Here is a 5,959-nt window from a genome sequence, read left to right as displayed (position 1 = left end):
TACATAGTAAGACCCTGTCTCAAAAAAAAAAAAAAAAATTCCCCTTTACTCTAAATTTGTGTATATATGTATATATGTATATATAGATGTGCAGAAATTGTGTATATTGTATATAAGTAAAAGTAACATCATTGAAGCGTGACACTCATTATTTATATTGCCAACTGGAAAAATACTGAATACTAGAATACACATAATTTCATTTTTATAAAAGTTTGAACAAAATTTAATTATAATTCCAAAACACGAAATTTTAAGGTTTCAGCCTATTTAGTTTATTATAAGATTTTGGTGTTCATTAAATATAGTTTATACTTAGCTTTTCATTCAATAGGAGATTTGGAATAGAAATAAAACCAGAAAAGCAAATTGTTTTGTGATCATATATGAAAGTATTAATTTTTAAAAGTTGATTACATTGCCTTTAGTGGATTCTTTTCGGATGGAAATGTATTCAGATGTGTATAGCTTGAGCAGAATCACATCTTATTTTGTAATTGTTTAGGTGTGGCTCTTACAGTCTCGGATGTGGAACTGCAGCTAGCCTGCCCAATTTTCCATTCCTAGTGGAATCGGTATAAACGTCAGGAGTTTCAGAAGCCTTCAAAGCAGTGTGACAAGAGTTGTTTTGAAAAGAAAAAAAATTAGAGGGCCTTGGGGTGTGGCTCCGTGGCAGCGTGCTCTCCGAGCAGGTAAAAGAGGGGACCTGGGTTCTATCCCCAGTAGTGCAGTGGGGGAAAAGGCTTTTAGTTTGCATGTATGTCTTTGCATTTCAACATTTTCATTTATTTTGATTAATCCATTTTGTATTGCCTTTTACAAAAGGAGTGTTAGTTTGCCACATGGGGTTGAGAAGCATTGTTTTTGGCTCCTGCAAATTAGTACAAGATCTTGACTGAAACAGAAGTACAAGCTCAGAGAAGAGAAAAAAAGCCGAAAAAAGTGCGAAGTGGCAGATGGTTAAAAACTACAATGAAAGTATGAAGATTTGTTGAACGTGACCTCTCCCAAAACTTGCCAAAAGGACATTCCTCTAAGGATTTTTAATTCTCTCTCCTTCCCTCCTTCCTTCCCTCCCTCTCCCTTCCATCCTTCCCCCTCTCCTTTCCTTGTTTCCCTCTCTCTCTTCCTTTCCTCCTTCCCTCCTCCCTGTCTTCCTTCCTTCCTTCTTTTCTGCTTTTTCCTTTGTTGTTTTAAGACAGGGTTTCATTACATAGCCAAAGCTGGCCTTGAACTGGGATCCTCCTGCTTCAGCCTCCCAAGAGTGCTAGGATTACAGGGGTGTGCCACCATCACTAGCTTTCTGAGGAGGATTTAAATTTGATCAAAATAGTAAAAATGACCAAAACCATGACTTATAGCCATGCTGTAAGTACAACAGGTCCAGTGGTGCCCTGCAGCTGCATGGCCTTTACCAGGTGCAGGCAAACTGATCATCATCACAGGGGAATGTGTGTAGACCTCTTCATACTCTTGACTGAGTTGTCCTCATGCCTGGTACAAGGATGCCTGGTAGGCCTGGAGGCAAAGGAGCCCCTTCACTGAGAGTACAGTTCTTGAGCCACACAAATTGACTGTGGATCCTGACCCTACCACTTATTTGTTAGGAAGCCATCACCTTCTGGTCTCAGTTTACTTATCTATAAACTGTGCTTAGTAATACTTATTCTGGGTGGTTTGTGAAAATTAAATGAGATAGTGAATGGCTTGGGGCAGGATTCTCTAGAAGATGCAGTAGTTCTGCATGAATTGTGATTTGAGCCCTGGCTACAGGTCTCAGACCACAGGGGTACCTCAGGTTAGGGGAGTGCTGAAGATTATCCCTGGCTTGGACTTACTGAGCCCTGTAGACCCAACAGGTCCCTATGGCTCACTGTGTATGTTTCTGGGGATGGGCTGGGGAGGTGCAGAGTAGCTTGGGGTTCAGGATAGGGAGCAGAATCCTGGGACACACATTCCTTGTGAGGTCCTGCTATAGGCTTCTGGGTGTCCACATAGGATCTGCTCACTACTACTCAGGGAGGGTTTCGCAAAATTGGGTTGAGGTGAGACCTGGAAGGTGCCAATTAATGTTCCCTGTATCAAAGAGACCTGGAACACTCCGGTGAGTGGGGAGCTATGTGTGAATGGGAGGGCCTGGGGCAGCCCTGATTCGGTGAGGATGTTCCCCTACCTGGGCGAATCATTCCTATATCCCTGTAGGAGAGCTCCCCCAACAAGAACTAATAGCCCCATAATGCTATATCTTTACATTTCCTCAGAAAGTGAAATTGTATAGTTGTAGTAAAACCTGGCTAAACAATCTAGCCCAGAATGTTCCTGAACAGTGATCATGAGTGTATATTCATCCCTCCAGGCAGCTGAACATGGTGGTTGAAGAAAGGAGTCTGTCCTTGGGCCTCTCACACTGTCCTGCCTTGGGCCTTGCTTCCACGTTGGTCACCTTCCCTGGGACATCCTCTGCCCTCTGGCTCTTGCAGCCTTTCCTTCCCACACTCTGCATTTTCCAGATGAGGAAAGTGAGCCAGAAACTCAGAGACAACGCAGTCTGCTTAGGGCCCCTGGTTTGTCACATGGGGGAGTAGGCATTAGAACCCAGTTCCACTGAACATCTTTCTCTATTCTGTTGCTCCCTGCTCTCTCCTCTCTGATTCTTAACACTTATGGGTCAGCATAACCTGCTATGTGCAAAAAAGTTCCATAGCACATCTCCCAGTCTCACTTTCATTTATTCTAGCTTCTCCAGATGGGTTTGCAGGCTGCTCAGTGCTGTGATGTGGGTGGTAACCGGGCCTGTGTCTCCTTGGTGACATCAGCTTCCGTGCTGTCATTACTGTGTGCTGTTTTGGAATTAAAACGGAATGTGTGTTTCTGCTTCCCCACCATGGAATAGCCCCTCTGAGAAGGGTGCCCTCCCTAGATCAGGGTGGCAGGGAACTTTTCAAGAGGAACCGCTCCTGGAGCTAAGTGCAGCTGCTCTGCCAATGCACAGGAAGTGCTTCCTGAAAGCTTCCTAAGCAGGGCTGGCCCATCTGGTGCAGTCAGAAAAGGGGGAAACCAAATGGTACTTTCTCTTTTGTTTGTTCTTTCAGGGTTTGATGGCAGTAGACCATGCTAGGGAGGAGAAGGAGGAGAAGGAGAAGACACAGCCTTGAATTTCAGCTCACTACCTGACTCATTCTTTTTGCCCAAGCCACAGTTTTTTACATCCATAAAATGGGGGTGATAGCCATAGGGTCACCATGCACGGGTTGCTATGAGGTTTAGAGATACTGCATGCAGGGGCAGCTGTGCTAAGACTACTATGCTCTGCTGATCCTTTGAATGTCCCTTCCGTCCTCACCCAAGTTATTAGTATTCCACATAATAATGCTGTAGCTAATCAGTAACATTTATATGTCAAGCCCTCTACTGTGTTATGTGAGTCATTTCTTGTCCACAACCACCTGATTTTATGTAGACCTGGTATAAGCCCCATTTAACAGGTGAGGAATCAGGGCTCTATCATTTGCTCAGGGCTGGAAAGCAGGTGAATGGTTGAACTTAAGTCTGAGTCTGCACCAAGAGTCATCTGACTCCTAAGCATGGGCTCCTAGGCAGCCTGAACTGGATAGTGAGACCCTGTCTCAAAAAACAATTAAAAAAAAAAAAAAAGAAAAAAAGACAAATCATTGAAGCTGCCCTGCAAGTACATCAACTTCAAAAGTATTAGCTATCTATTGTGTTACAAAATGCCCCAAGCCCAGGGACATAAAACCACGTGTATTTTATTTGCTCAAAGTCCTGAGGTTGGCCAGCTGGGCTGTTTTTCACTGGTCTCTCCACGCCTCATGTGGCTACAGATGGTTGAGCACCTGGCTGGGGCTGAGTGGCCTAGTATAGTCTTACCCACAGGCCTGGCAGCTGAGAGTTCGCTGGCCAGAGTACCTCAGTTCTCTTTCACATGGCTTACTCAGGAGGCTAGTTTGGGCTCAAGTAAGAGAGTGAAAAATAAAAGCTGCCTGGGCTCTGATTTTGTAGATTGTGATGCGTTCTATTGGTCAAAGTAAGATTTGCCCACAGTCAAGGGGTGAATAACTAGATTTCACGCTTGTTGAGAGGCCAATTGGTGGCCCTTTTAGTCTATCACACTGCAACTCCTTCCCCCAAAAATCTCCTGATGCAATCCCTTTTGTGTCTTCACTCCCCTCCCCCTCTTCCATACTCCTATTTATTTTTTTTTTTTTTTTTTTATCGGGAATAGAACTCAGGACCTTGTGCTTGCCAGGGAGGCGCTTGTGCCGCTGAGCTATATCCCCAGCCCTCCATACTCTTCTTATACTTTTAATAATAATAATAATGATCTCTCACTTCACATCACCCAAAGCTTTATTCATTCATACAACAAATACTTCTTATGTGCCAGGGACCCACTAGTGAATAAAATAAAGTCCTTGCTGTAATGAATCTAACGTTCTAGTAGAGGGACAGACTCACAGTAAAAAAGGACATAGTGTCGGAATGGGGTGAACAACAGGAGTTTTACATAACAACAGCAGAGTAAAAGGATGTGTAAGAAGATGGCCAGGCAGTGAATGCTTCCCATCACACACAGAGAGGTCAGGAGACATAGTCAGATGACATCTAAGGGGATGCTGGAAGTCAGGGAGCAAGAAGTTCTCCTGCAGGACACAGCAAGTTCAAAGGCCCCAAGGCTGACACCATCCCTTACAATTTTAAATGCGGTAAAATAGACCAAAAAGCAAACAAACAAAATCAACCTTTGAACAATCAACAGGGCTGGGGATATAGTTCGGAGGCACAAGTGCCTGCCTAGCAAATGCAAGGTCCTGAGTTAGATTCCCAGTACAAAAAAAAAAACAAACATTTAAATATGTAAAATCTTGCTAAACAAGTATTTTTATTATACCTGATTCTGTTGAGAGTCAAATTACAGCTCCTGAGACAGATCGTTCTTCTGGGTATTTGCCTTTCACAACTATGTGCCTGGGCTGCTTGTCTGCTCTTGGCCTTGTGGCAAGGATCAAAATGACAACGTAAAAATGAAAGTTGCCCCTGCTTCTCTTTTCATTTCCTACCGCAAGAATGCCAGTGATTTTTTTTTTTAAAGAACACAAATCAGTTATCACTTCCTGTTTAAAACTCCAAAGGTTCCCTGCTGCCCAAAGAATAAACTCCAGGCACTCAAGCGCGGCTTACAGGGCCCGTCACCATCTGGATTTTTCAATCGCTCGGACTTCAAATTCTGTGATTTCTCCTAACTCAACCAGTCAGTTCCGTTCTGAAACTACCTCTCAGGCCAGAAGCCCCTTGCCAATTGACCCTTGCCTCCTTCCAGCGCCTGGAGAAGGCCTTTTCCAGCCTTAAAACCGAGGGCAGGGGACACTACTGACTGTCTGGGTTCATTTAGAGTAAGTCATCCTCCTCCCTTTTACAACATCTTCCAAGATCGGATCTTGGCACAGCCCAGCACTAACTAGCGCCGTTAAAACAATTTCTGAATCTCAGTTTGCTTATCTGCAAAATGGCCCAACAGCCCTCATTGGCCCGGGCAGGGGTAGGCTGAGAGGCAGAGCAGCCCTGCCGAGCAGGGCGCATTTCGGATTTGTGGGCAGGAAGAGGTGGGGATGCTTCCTGAAGTCTGTCCAGTTTGAGGGCAGAATATGCGGCCAGGGCACCCCCATGACTGCAACCTCGCGGTCCAAGGCCAGGGATTTCCCCAGCAGCGCCACCCACGCGTACCCTTAGTCCACTCTGCACCCTTGAGTCCAGGGGCGCGCGGCAGTTGTGTGCGCATGCGCGGTTCCAGGGCGCGCATGCCCCGCGCTTGGGGGCGGGGCCGGAGCCGGGGCCGAGGCGAGACGAGCGTGCGCGGCTGGATGGAAGTGGGGGGAGGGAACGCGCGCCTCACCGCTAAGGCGCACGCGCGGGCCCGCGCCGACTCAGCACGGCCCGAGGG

General features: G+C 45.8%; 1 long non-coding RNA gene across 1 annotated transcript; it reads left to right on the top strand.

The window, feature by feature from the left end:
- Positions 1 to 525: 525 nt before the first annotated feature.
- On the top strand, positions 526 to 3,654 carry LOC106150027. Its single transcript, XR_001236556.1, has 2 exons — positions 526 to 692; positions 3,093 to 3,654. It is a non-coding gene; the product is annotated as an uncharacterized LOC106150027 (long non-coding RNA).
- The last annotated feature ends 2,305 nt before the right edge of the window (positions 3,655 to 5,959 follow it).

This window comes from Chinchilla lanigera, unplaced genomic scaffold (genome assembly GCF_000276665.1).
Source record: "Chinchilla lanigera isolate Chin_1 unplaced genomic scaffold, ChiLan1.0 scaffold00060, whole genome shotgun sequence".
NCBI lineage: Eukaryota > Metazoa > Chordata > Mammalia > Rodentia > Chinchillidae > Chinchilla > Chinchilla lanigera.
The sequence above is the reverse complement of the archived record's forward strand: the minus strand, read 5'-3'. Positions and strand labels throughout refer to the sequence as shown.